The following is a 14,694-nucleotide window of genomic DNA, read 5'->3' on the forward strand; positions in this document are numbered from 1 at the left end:
TTCTTTTAAGTGACCTAAGAACGACTGAAAACTACTATCAGTGCCAAATAAACAAAACTAAAACAAAAATTGTGTTAATTAATTCTCTTTATCATTCAAAATGGCACTTTTATCTTCAAGTATCTTAGTTATAGCTTACCGCAAACTGCAAACTTTTAGTCGGCCGATAGTTTTTTTGGGCTCATAAATCAGTATGAAGATGAATGGTAGTACGCACATTACAAAGATCAGGTATTTAGCCGGTATCAGACTGACTGAAAACTTTGATTGGAATCAAGATTTTCAACTGTTGGCCGACTGTTTAGTCTTTAGTATGCGGGTTTTCTTAGTGTTAATTTATTTTAGCGAATATTTTAGTTTTAAGTTAGTTGGAAAGTTGCCTTAACTCCGATAAGTCGGTTGATAACGTTTGCTAAGTTTCACTAGATTTGTAGCGTTGTTAAGTATTCTTTTTGTAAATAGAACGAGGATTTATATAAAGATTAAAGTCACAGACGTTAGTATGAATTAAGTGGAATTAGTTATAAATAGTTAATGGCTTTTATAATTTAGGCATTATATTTTGAGCACTAATGAGATTTCTTTTGATGACAGTTGCCTGAGAATTACTGATTTAATACTTACTAGCTATTCCTCGTGGTTCTACCTGTATTTTGACTGAACTACTTTCCTCACCTGAATAAAAAACCTATGGAACTTTCTCTAGTATGGTATGTAGTATGGGTTAATTTTTGTTTACCTCCAATTTGTTTTATATTTTGTGTCTAATCCTTAACCCATATTATTATCTATGTTTTTTTAGTTAGTTATTAGTTTATTATTTTTCTTTTTAATTCCATAAAGCATAAATTATTTATTTATTTATTTATTTACTAGAAGGAGAATCAACAGCTGTAACAAAGGGATAACAATTCTATATGATATAGTAAGCCAATTATAGATTCTCACGGATAGAAACTGAAAAAGTAACAGACAACTTAGGATCACTAACAAGCACGATAAAAAAAAATAATAATAAGATTATAACAAAATATCACTTGGCACAATCCGCACTCTTGAAAAAGTCCGTATTTAGCTGAGTGCGCGCAGTATAAGTTTTAGTGGTAAATGGGTCAAATGAGAAGTCCTTACAAAGAACATTAAAGTCTTTTGTAATTATTTCATATCGTTTGACACCCGCAACTCCTCATAGGTCCAGTTGAAAACCAGCGTCAGGCACTAGCTGTCTGGCATAATGCTGAACTGGATGCTACTTGGCGCAACCATTGTTGTTTTTTTTTGGTAGTTTTTATTATTATATGTATGTCTTGTGTTGTGTCAATAAATGTTTTTTCTTTCTTTCTTTCTTTTTAGTTTTGATATTAAAGTCGGACAGACAGACAGAGTTTCTCTCGCATTTATAAAAGTAAGGATTTATTCCGCACATTCTCTCCTTGATGTAATCCATCAAAAAACTGAAATCAATAAAGGCCTGGATTTTCCAATTTCTCCATCACTCGATGTTAACAATTTTAATCAAATAAAACGCTCAATATATTCACAGAAAAAACAAATGAAACATTAAAGTTTCTCGGAAAACGAATACGGGAAAAAACAACAATTGAATGTTTTATTTAAACTTTCAGTAAAAAACTTCTACTGCAGTGTTCATGCAAAGCGCATACTAATTATATGAATTAGCAATAAGTTTCGAACAAAAAACGCAATAGTAGTTGTCACCAACAAACCCGAGTATCTTTTCTGCAAGAAAAATAAGAGAAAAGTTTATGTTGGATTTAACCGGGTGCGGTAAGTAGTTCTTTCAGTAAAATAGCTAGTAATGTATGATGTAGCTGAGATAACTCTTTGTCGAGTTTTGTTACGCTGAAGAAAACTAGATACATGTTAACAAACCTGAAATTCTCAAAACCTGAGGTTGTCATAAACTATCTTCAAACAATTAAGGTAATTAAGTTCTCTATCTGCTATGTATTATTAGTACCCTTTGATATTTTACAAAACAAAAAAAAAAAATTAGAAAAAAAATCAGTACCCATTTTTCACGACATCACGACAGTCTTGAGAAATGTACCTATTTGGCACTGTGAAACTGGTAACTTATTCAACTGTTTTAACCTGATTACACTAGTTATAACCAGTTGATACTTGAGCTATATTTCAGACAGACCTCCATACTCGAACTGAATAATTCAGCCTGTAATCCGACCCAGAAAAAAAAAGACAAGATGATGTTTGCAAACTTTTTAGGGTTCCGTATCCAAAGGGTAAAACGGGACCCTATTGTCTTCGCTCCTCCGTCCGTCCGTCCGTCTGTCACCAGGCTGTATCGCATGAACCGTGATAGTTAGAGAGTTGAAATTTTCACAGATGATGTATTTCTGTTGCCGCTATAACAACAAATACTGAAAAGTAGAATAAAATAAATATTTATCCCATACAACAAAACGTGATTTTTTGCTAATTTTCTAAATAATGGTACGGAACCCTCCGTGCACGATTCCGACTCGCACTTGATCGGTTTTTTATTATTTTTCAACCTAGTTACAGTATTACAGCGTGACTTTAATATCTAGACCACTTCTTGTCATTGTAGAAAAACAAGCAAATTCACAATATTGTGAGTTACGTGACAATAATATTGATGTAAGAATTTGTATGCAGACCGTACTGCAGTTAGAGTTTCCCGAGACACAGTTTCCAAGCGCAATTGCTGTGCCATTTGTGCTATTAATATTCCAATTTAATAGATTTTGTTTGGTTATAAATAGGTGGTTTTTGAGTGTTTGTTTTTTTTGAGTGGTTCGTGGCTACCACTGGCGGTGGACTGGTCATAAGGTCACTTCACTGTCTATGATGCAGACACAATAGTTTGACAATCGGTGTGAATCACATATGACTCATGGAACGGGGAAGTTATTAAGTAATACTTGGCTCAGTCGAAGTCAAAGTCGAAGACGAGGAAATATAAGAAAATTGAGCCATGGAAACCAAAACCTGACAAATAAATACATACGTGCACGTAGATAATCAACAGTATCAACAAAATCTTTACTAATATTATAAAATACGATTGTCCCGGCATTCACGCCAAACTACAGAACGTCTAGTCTAGTTTAAAGCTTGAGGAAAGATATATTGTTAACGAAATATATATTTTTTTATTTGTGTTTTGTATTTGTATATACCTAATACTTTTGATCCAGGTGTGGGAAGTTGTAGCCTAGGGACGCGGGTGAAACCGCAGGGAAAACATAGTCGTAATGGCAAAGCTTTTAAATGAATCATGAATAAACTATTCATAAATATCTACGCTTTTAAATGAATCATTATATATTAATACTGATCTTTACTACTATACCACATTATATGGCTATAGCTATGATACATATTAATGTTATTAATGTTATGTGGTGTATAAAAGCGGTCGGCGGTGATGTCAGCCTAAATCGCTTTATAAAGCGATTTTCATTTTAATAGTAACCTCGTTAACCGTGTCCTGGTTTTATTTTAAAATGGCTGCCGGGACAAAGTTAATTGTAGTTTGTAACAGAAAACTTTAAAATATTACAGATTAATTGTGTAGTAAAAGTTTTGTGATGCTGAAGAGATTGTGGCTAAGACTAAGCCGATAGGATCGATCGATCGTACGGTTAAGCAATGCATGCTGCGGTCGGGCCGTGGATGGGTGACCATCTTGTCATCAAAAGTTTTTCCGTGTTTCGGGAGGTGCGATAAACTGGTGGGTCTTGCTGTCATGTGAACATTTATGGTACTCGTTTCGGGTAAGGATGAGAAAGTCCGTCAACCAGTTTTACCAAGAGGTATTGTGTTGGACATCAAATAAGCAGTCGCTCCTAGTAAAATACTGGTACTCAGTTGCATCTGGCTAGACTGGAAGCTGATCCCAACGTAACTGGGAAAAGGCTAGGCAGATGATAATGTAGTATTAGAATGTATTGAACTATTCTCTAAGCAGCTCTTAAATCCGTATTATACTTATAATATGAAATCCGTCGATAGAGTGGTGATCCGTGATAGTGAATATATATTATAGTGTCGGACACACTATCGGACAAATCTGGATGATTCTATGTACAGGGTGTGTCGAAACAGAATATTATGCTTTGGTACGTTATTCTCGTATCTGTGAGTGTAACCATATTTCAAACAAAATGGGAACTCTTCTATTATGATGAGACATGGTAAGCAGGTACAGTCGACTCTCGTTAATTCGAAACTCGAGGGACTCTTAAAATATTACGAATTATCGAGTTTTTGAAATATTAAATGGTTCGAAATTTGTGAGAGAAAATAAATAAAATTTCGAATTATTAAGTGTTGATCAATTATTTTTTGTTAACTGCTATTTTATAACAATATCAAAAGTTTAAAGACACATTTGTGTGCATATATGTACTCATAATGTGAATTAATGAATCTTTCGAAACAACTCCGTCATACTGCTTCAAAACCGATTGTTGCTACTCAGACTGCTCTCTGATTCTGACTTACAATCTTTCCGCCTCTTTCTCTCTGCAACTTTGAATTCTCGAGTGTTGGACGACTAAGAATTCGAATTAACGCGTCGTTTTGTTATAAAGCAATGCTTTTTTCGTTCGAATTATCAAGTGCATAAAAATGTATTGATTTAGTTCGAAATATAAAGAGATTTTGTAGGGAACTCGTGATAACTTCGAATTAACGAGAGGTTCGAAATATCGCAGGTTTGAATTAACAAGAGTCGACTGTAATTACTTTTTAGTACTGTTCACCTAGGCTGTCTAGAATTCATCACTTCGACATTATGGTGTATATTTTAATCCTACCTACCATATGGTATTTCACGGGACATAAAAGCGTAAATTATTTCATATAATTATCATTTAATTATTTTAATGACGGTATAATTAATTTTAATATAATTTTATATGTGAAAATGAATTACATCTATGTATTCAAATTATTTAAGTGTAGACGCCGGGGGGCGGCCGGGGGGCGGCCCCTGGCCGATCAAATTGAAAATCTGTGAAGACTACAGTGTGTTATTTTTTGAAGAAATTTGTGAAGACTACAGTGTATTATTTTGATTAAGGCGATTATCACACTGCCCCGCATGATGCAGCGTAGTGCGTGGATGCGTTTTTTTCCGTTGTATGGAAATATCTCCGTTTGTATGGAAAACACGCATAGTCCAACACACTGAAAATGCATCCACGCGCGTTCATGCGGATCACGCACATACATGCGGAGAAACACGCACCCCCGCGCGTAGGTGCGGGGCGAGACGCAAGGTATGGCACACTGAATCCCGCATTGCCGCGCGTGATTTTGAATGGGCGTGACGTGTATATTTGAAAATGGAAGCCGCCGTGCGTGAATCTACTAAACGCAGCTACGCGCGTGAGTGCGCGAAAAACCCGCACGATGATGCAGATCTGCACTCCCGCAGGAACGCGCGTAGGTGCGTCGACACGCAAGATGCAGCGTGATGCGGGGCAGTGTGAAGATCACCTTAAGCTTTTCCATTTTTACTGTTTCAATGAACGATGGCAGTAGCGACGCCGGAAGCAGCGTGTGTGAACCTTCCACATCGGCTGAGTGCGGTGAATCTGTGGACCGCCTTGGGCACCATGGTCTTTCCTGTAGCAAAAGTGCTGGTCGCATGGCACGACACGCCAGCATAAATGACATTATCCGTCGTGCTCTTGTCACCGCCGGAGTGCCAGCCATTTTAGAACCCAGAGGCTTGGCACGCGACGATGGCAAGAGACCAGACGGGATGTCTATAATGCCTTGGAAGATGGGAAGGTCTTTGGTGTGGGACGCAACCTGCGTCGACACCCTTGCACCTTCCCACCTTCCCAGTACGGCGAGCTGTGTCGGTGCAGCTGCTGCAGCCGCGGAAAACCTCAAGCGGCACAAATATGTAAACCTCACCGGCAATTGCATTTTTGAGCCGTTTGGGGTTGAAACCCTGGGACCATGGGGCCCAAGTGCCCACAGACTCTTTCGAGAAATTAGTAAGCGATTAGTGGAGTCCACTCGTGACCAAAGGGCTGGCCTATACTTCGGTCAAAGGATATGCATTGCCATCCAGCGTGGCAATGCAGCCAGCCTTTTGGGCACGATCCCAGCTGACAGCGATGCGGATAAATATTTTGATACTTAGTTTTAATATTTCCCTATAATAAGATCATTTCATAAATTATGTAAATTTAAGCTATCGATATCGAAACAAATCAAAACGAATGCATGTATCCTGAACACAATGAAAATAAATAAATCTCAGGTAAATAAAAAAAAAAAAAATTAAGTATATAAATAAATCAAACCCCTATATAAATATCCCCCACTATCACACACCCTGTACTCCACAGATTCCATGACCTACTTATGGTTAGTTTGGTCATGTTACTGCCCTAAGGGCTTAGCGAGTGTGTTTTATGTTATCTAATGGTGTAGCCATGGGGTTCGGTGTCTGTGCTAATATTATAATGCTAAAGGGTATGTTTGCTTGAGTGGTAATCTTAGAAACGGCTGGTATGAATTGGATAGTGCTTTTATTGTTAGATATATATATTTATTGAGGAAGGTTATATAGGTTTTGTCTGAAATTTGTCGTCTCGTGTCACATTGTTAGTTACCGTAACTAAAACGGCTTTACTAATTTTTAAAAAAAATTTTGAGAATCGGCTACCGACTATTTTTTATTCCCCCCTAATACCTAGCTAGAAATAATTTATATAGCAAACAACGTTTGCCGGGTATATTATCCAATGAAAATTCACTGATGCTTAAGAAAAAATAACATCAGTAAACCAAGCGAAAGGATTTAAACGTTCATGAATAATAGGTAGGTAATATCTATACTAATATTATAAAGCTGAAGAGTTTGTTTGTTTGTTTGTTTGAACGCGCTAATCTCAGGAACTACTGGTTCGATTTGAAAATTTCTTTCAGTGTTAGATAGCCCATTTATCGAGGAAGGCTATAGGCTACTTTTTATCCCGGTACGGGAAGTAGTTCCCACGGGAAACGCGGGTGAAACCGCTGGCAAAAGCTAGTCAATCATAATAGGCTAGTTTCCTAAAAAATAATAATTAGTCCGTCTTGTAGATTGTCCAAAATTAAGCGATACGTATTTTTTCTTTTTTAAATTGGATCAGAACTTGTTAAGATATAGCGTGTTAAAGTTGAGTGTGACGTCACAAGTTGCTACAATTTTCAGGACACTGTGACGTAAAAGGCCCCCACTCCTAATTTTTGAAGTGTATTATCTTTGTCATTTTATGTTTAATTAAAAAAAGAAAAAATACGTATCCAATATTTTTTGATTATCTAAAAAGCGGACTAAATATTATTTCATTATTTCGACCCTGGACACTACCCTATTGCGATACAAATATATTATCCATTTTACCCGTATTAAAAATGGACCCTATAACCAAGCAAATCTTGTATATTTCATACATTGTCACTATTAAAATAAAATACATTGTTTTCCTACCTTACAATGTAACCGCTTGTTTGTCAAGAAGTTTCGTCATATTTCTATCGGAGAGCGATCACTCGACGCAACGTTGACGGAGCGTGGAAATATTGTGGCGCTCAGACCTTGTTAAAAATTGTACGTCGCTACAAAGTACAGTCGTGTGGTTGTAAACAGAATAATACGTGGTATTTTGTTGAGAGTTTTGTAAAGCTGATTTTAAGTGGGGATTTTGTGGGATTCGTTGAAGTTTAGCTTTTAAAATGTATTTAATGATATTTAATAATATAATGTCGGGACTTTTTTTTTGCTTAGAAGGCAATTCCGTCATTGAATAAAATTATGAAAGAGACAATAAACATAAAAACGTGTAGACTTATTAAAAATATTTATACAAATGTCGAATTTTTTGCTCGAGTAGTCCAGTACTCAGTCCTAGACTAAAAACCTTTTCAAAAACTATTGATATCTAGAAAAATGCTAACCTAAATACATAAGTATCATACAAATATAAAAAAAAACAACAGGGCGAATTAAAGCACTAGAATACACTCTAATTCCAAATTCAAAAAACAAAATCAAAATAGGAACTCCATCACCAAAGCCGATTCAAATCTCCAATCGAATTTCGAATAAAAACCCCGACCAATCGCAGGTGATTCCAAGTTCAAAACGTCACCAACCTTTTTTAGTTACTGATCGAGTACGAGTCTTTTAGTGTCAAAGGCCGCTTTAGCGCTTGAAACCAAAAATTCTGCGCTGTACACAATTTGAAACTACGATTTTTTTAGGCTACAGTTTCGTTACTAATGGTTTCAACGTTGAAAAGATTTTTTTGGTCTAGTGAATAACCTATCTTTTATCTATGGTTGTAAAGAAAATATATTTTAATTAAACAAATCGAAAGTTCCATGACCAGTTGGCGAATCTGCCTGCGATAAGTTTCGTGGGTTTGAGTCTCGCGTAAGTCAAACATTTGTCTGCATAAAAAATTGTGTTTGATGTCTGCGTGGTTCCATGTATAATGTATGTATTTACAAAAGAATATACATAATACACAAACAAAAACTCAATTATATTCATCAGAAACATACTTTCGGTCCTCTACATTTAACCAAAGTCCACAGAAAATCATGGCATAGGAAAAACATTATAAAAATAACGCTGACCACTAAGTTCTTAAGCTGTCAGACAGACATGGGGCAGAGATAAGCTTCTATCGGTACAAAGGTACAATTTTTATCCAATGCAGTCAATGAAAGTAAGACGCCCGAACAAAAGAGTCAGCCAACGGCTTTAACGGCATTATGGGACAAAATACCGATTCGGCCGTGAATTTGATATGGGTATAAACTTTACTGACCCCCTAAAAAGGAAAAGATCATAAATAGAAACCTCCTTGCTCATAAACGAACGTTAGGAAACGAGAAACCAATGAGTTAAACGCTCTCACATTCTAAATTCGAGTCTAAAATTCGCTGTTCGAATTTCAAAATTTACCGCTTATTGAATGCGATATTTTTGAGCGCGGATTAGCGTTGTGGATTTCAAAATGGCTTCCTTTTCTTTTTGATTTAGTTTTGTTATGTAATTCTATTATGAATTCTGTTTGTTTTGTTAATCTTTTTTGTTATGAGTTACGACAATAGGTATCGTATGTAATGTATTGGCGTAAAAGGCTTTTTATGTTAGTTACTGGCATTATTATTTTATGTTGGTATTAAAATCTAAAAAGGTTTGCGCACTCTGGTTCGTCCTAGTACTGAATTATTTGTCAATAGGTAGCTGTGGTCGTCAGCTTTTTTACCAACCTATTGCAGGGCACAGGCGCCTTCTTTCTTCTTGCCAAGAAATGAGCGGATTAGCGATTTCAGACATTAACGTTCAGGATTCTTTAACAATCTTTCTGGTTTTCCTTTGTATTTGAAGACACAAAACAAGCTTACAAAAATAATATAATTTGTATATAATAACTTGTTGAATACCTAAGTTTTAATACTAGAAAAGGTGTGATACACTTATTATTCCATCATTTTATTAAAGAGAGCAAAATCTATTACAATGCAATTTTATTATTTGCCAAAATGCTCACATTTCGTTTGACACGTAAATAGAATAGAGCGACCAGTATATTTGTGACAGGACGCCATTTTGTTTCTATATTTGAATATCCTGTGTTTGGTAAAATAGGATGAATATGAGTTATAATGGATGACATATGACTTTTACCTAAATAGTGAAAATAACTGTGTAAGATATTATGACATAGTGAAGTGACATATGTGGGTTACTGGAATTAATTGATAATAGCGATAGTAATTCAGCCTGTTTGTATTTTTTTTATTAACTTTAAATATTCACATACAGCATCCAACATTAAAAACTCCATAAACAAACATATAACAAACTTTTAAAAAGAATAATAAAACACAATGTGTGAATGTAACGTCCATATTTGAATTTAGAACGCATCCATCAAAATTTTTGAACGAAAAACTTTTTAACGTACAAAGCGTTCGTTCCAAATTCAAATTTGTATTTCGAACCGTCGAATTGGTTTATGTTCCGTTCTATTGGAATACTTGAAGTGACTGGCTAGCGTAGTTGGGAGATACCATTTACATAGTCTAAGATGGCCGAATTCTATATTATCTGTGTTCATGTTGCTGTTATAATGAAGATATTTTAGTATGTAGAAATCATGTCTTGCAGGTAAACAACAATTTACGTCTAAAAAACTAAAAAATGATTTTGGAAAAATCACATTTCAATACCTAGGTACTTTACCAACATTACTTTTGAGAAAAAGCTAGACAGATGATGATGAAGACTTAACCAGTATTGAATCAATATCCACTAGTTCGAAAATCAAAACATTTCAACAGCTAAGTCACAACCATATCACGCACACACACAAAGGCATTCACATACGATAAAAGCCCAACTTTTAAGTGATACATGCGTGTAACGGAAATGCGTAACAATACGAGCCATAAGGAAAAAGGAACGTAATCCAGTGAAAAGAAACATAATACTCAGCTATAAATTGTGTCTGAGTTTAGACGTCAGACGCAGAATGTATGAGTATAAGTAATATTTTAAGTAATAGACTTATGATTTCTAAGTGCGTGGTAAGTGAAGCTGTGGGTGGATGGTCGGCTGTTGAATGGTGGGTTGTAGCGTCATTCTTGTATGGTGAAATGTAAGACTAAGATATTTTGGGTTCATTATTAATAGCGATTTGAAGCCACAATTGCTTATCGGCAAAGGTGTCTGCCTGGTGATCAAAAGGTCATGAGTTTGAATGGCACCAATTGCACTATTGACAAGAAGTCAATCTGAAGAGTTTGTTTTATTTGCTTGAACGCGCTAATCTCAGAATCCATACTCAGTATACTCGCAAATATTTTAATTTCAAACATTAATATATAGCCTATGTTACTTAGGAGAAGTGTAGCTTTATAATGGTGATTTTTTTTAATCGGTCTAGTAGTTATTGAGTTTATCCATTACAAACAAACAGAAATATTTTTTCCTCTATATACAATAATAGTATGGACAAAATGGGTCACAAAAATTACCACAACAAGGGCGCACTCTGCCGAATCAACACGATTCGTTTTGCAAGGACGAAAGGACTTGGGGGCAGCGTTAAGGATAAGCCTTCGATAACAGTTCTGATAAGGGAATTAAATTGCTCCAGCGTGCCACCAATTACTATTAGCTTTAGTGCCACTTCTAGATTGCTTGTTTGCTTGTTTTATGTTGTTTGGTTTTAAGACGAGAGTTTCGATCAAGTATCGTAGTTTTTTGTGTAGTAGTTAGAAATAATCTTTACAGGTTTCAAAATTATACAATCGTTATAGTTCACCATCATAATTATAGGTACTCTTGGCCCAATTTTATTTGGGGTTGCAGCAATATATTTTCTTCTTCCATATTGTTCTATCTGCCGTTATCTCACAAGGTCCAATATGTCAGCCCGTTGGCAATGGAAATCTCAATCTTATACGTAGTTATCATAATGCCTAAAGCCTACAAGTTAATGAAGAGGTACTCGTAGATATAATATTGATGATTTATTTAATCTAAATTTTAATTCCAACACAGTTCTTACAAAAACTAAATTCAAAAACAACATCTTACCCTACAGTTTAATTAAAGAGAACTGACAGATGTAGGTATAAAGCAAAAAAAAATGGCGTCAAGATATGACTAGGAGTTGTTATAACGCAGGTAGTTCCTAGTAGTTCTGGCGTTGTGCCAGCTCTATGTAGGTAGCATGGAGAACAAAATGACTAGCGGAGGTGCCATGACGGAAAATCGCCTAAGAAAGTAGCGCGCCAAAATGCCGGTGAGCGGGTGATGAAGAACGTTACTGTTTTCGCTCTCATACACCTTCTTTGGGCAAGTCCATTTTTTGTAATGCCAAAAATCGTTGACAGATGTCTCAAAGAACCCAAACGCTTCGTTATGTCACTCGTTTTGGTCATGCCCAACGTACGATTTTGACCTAGTAGGCGGCGCCTATCCTACCTGTTTTATGGCATCTCCTCAACTTTCCTTGCTCCGTAGTAGGTAGGTATACCGTACTAGTTTTCTATTGCTCCACAAACAACTTCTGTAGGCAGCCTGCGAACGGTTCAAGGAGTACTTAGTAGTTTTTATTCTGTTTGTACGAGAAGTAAACGATAAAAGGATTTGATGAAAATAGTTTGCCAACGTGATATTAAATGGCTGTTATAAAATTACAGTTTTTAAGTCTTTGTACATACAAAGGACTTGTATGAAATAGTGGACCGAAGTTAGTTCGGATAATTTTAGAAGTGTTTAACGATGTGTCGTTTCGCTAGCGACCTGAGGGAACTGCTTCCCGCATCCGGATAAAAGTGGCATATGTCATTTCTTTCTCAGGCTCAGTTCTGACTACTGGTTCAGTAGTTTCGGCAGACAGACACTTTTACATTGATAAAAACTAGTAAGTACCAATTATACCCAGAAGATTCTAGACGTTATTTGACAAAAGGGGTTAAATATACTTCCTTCCATCCTTCACAGCCCTTAGGTTTTCCGTCTTCGGGTAGGCCTCCTCCAAATTTTTCCATTTCTGCCTACTTTTTGCCACTCTCATCTTCTTTTGAGATGTGTAATAAACTTACACAATGTAAATCACAAATTCCTTTATTCCAAAATCAGTTGATATTTACAACCTTCACCACCGTCAGTGGGCACCGAACCTCGACACACACCATAACTTACCTGTTACTTGAAATGCTTTTAGCGATACTGATCGCCATATAAATTACATACGACTTGGAGTACCCACACACGGGAAACTTTTATTCGGCCGACAGTTTGTTCGACCTTAGGGGCTCGATTCTGCTAAGTTAATAATGTGACAATTGAATCTCAATATAAGTTCGGCCATTCAGAGAATGCGTTCCTGACACGTCGCGATTGAACTGACGACGTAATAACATTCATTGATTATTGATATAATAATGTTGTTTTAATGCTCCTCAATTGTTAAAACGGTAAACAACCAGCAAAAATATTTTTATCGTAACTGCAACGCCATTGCAAAGTTACGTCGTCAGTTCAATCGCGACGTGTCAGGAACGCATTCTCTGAATGGCCGAACTATAACAGTTTGAAGTTTAGTGGGAATTCTGCTAATAATGTAAGACCAATCGTATTCCATTGACGTTTCGTTGGTTTGCCATTGGTCTGACGTTTGGTGTTTAGGGTAGTCTGCTCTACAATCATATTGCATTATTTGCAGGCGATATGACTGATTATTGAATCATAGACAAGGACAAAGTAAAAATAGCGGAATGCCACACGCTTCAATCGTAGGTAATTGTGTCGCAATTCAATCTTAGTTGGATATCAATCGTATGTCGCTTAAGTAAAATTAACAGGATCAAGCCTCATTAACAAGATGAATGGTAGTACGCACATTACAAAGATCAGATATTTAACCGGTATCAGACCGACTGAAATCTTGATTGGAGTTAAGATTTTCTTAAAAAATGTTTTGGCATACATCGGATCTACTGTCGGCCGACTGCTTAGTCTGACGTTTGCAGGGTACATTTAATGTATGAAACATCAAGAGGAGAAATAAATGTATGGTGGTGGGGAGGGGGGTTAAGTGTGTCATTTGTATAGGAATATTTGTATGAGATTGATGGCGAATGTTTTGTGTTTTAACCTACTTGTTTGGTAAAAGGAGGGTTATGTTTTCTTTAATAGTATCATCTGTCTACTCTTTCTCGACTATGTTTTGGTCGGCTTCCAGTCTAACCGGATGCAACTGAGTAGGTACTAGTGTTTTACAAGAAGCTTAACTGACCTTCTCAGCCCAGTTATCCTGTCAATCCTAGCCAAGACTGAGTCTTACTGACTTCTGACAACTCGTAACTATTGCCAAAGATCTTCAATGACAGCAAGTTATCAATGATGAAAGATTTGACTTACTTACTCCGGAATGACATTTTCAAGGTCATATCAAAATAAAATCAACCCAAATTGTTCCCTTATTACTTTTTTTGTTCAAAATGATTTTGAACGACTTCTCCACTTCCTTCCTTTTAATTAAATTGTACGAAAAGCTCTTTGCTCTTTTCATTTATTTTATTACTCGGTAGTTCGTGTAAGTGATAGTCGTGTCTGAGGTAAGGTAAATAAGGAGGTTTTTTTTCCCGTGCACTGGAAGGATAGTTATGTTTTTTATAGGACATGCAAAAGTTCTAAAGGGAGTTAATTTTTGTTGACTCGGAAAATCAATCAACTGTGTTTGTAGCATGAGGGAGTGTCACTCTTACTGACTAAAACCCACCATGTTCCTTCTTGAGCCCTTTATGTACTAGAGCCGCGGTAACTCTTTCAAACAATCCCGCAGCCCCGGCAGCAGAGGAGGCCAAGTCCAATATATCTTGACTGTAAAAAAATGCATTCTTCTTTTCTCAAAAGACATTGTAATAAAGCATCATTAAACTAAGTTTAGCAGTTACCAGTAAAGTAAACAAGACACTTGATTACCGCTCGCTGCGGTTCAAATGATCAAAGTTACGAATAAGTTAAAAAGTCGAGTACAACGTTGCTTTTTTGTTTTTCTTGTTTTTTTTTGAAGTCGTAATACTCTGTTCGTGTGCTCTGTTCTTGTCGGATTAAATTGTTGCGATCGCTTTTGTTTTTTTTTT

This window comes from Helicoverpa zea, chromosome 19, assembly GCF_022581195.2.
Source record: "Helicoverpa zea isolate HzStark_Cry1AcR chromosome 19, ilHelZeax1.1, whole genome shotgun sequence".
Lineage (NCBI taxonomy): Eukaryota > Metazoa > Arthropoda > Insecta > Lepidoptera > Noctuidae > Helicoverpa > Helicoverpa zea.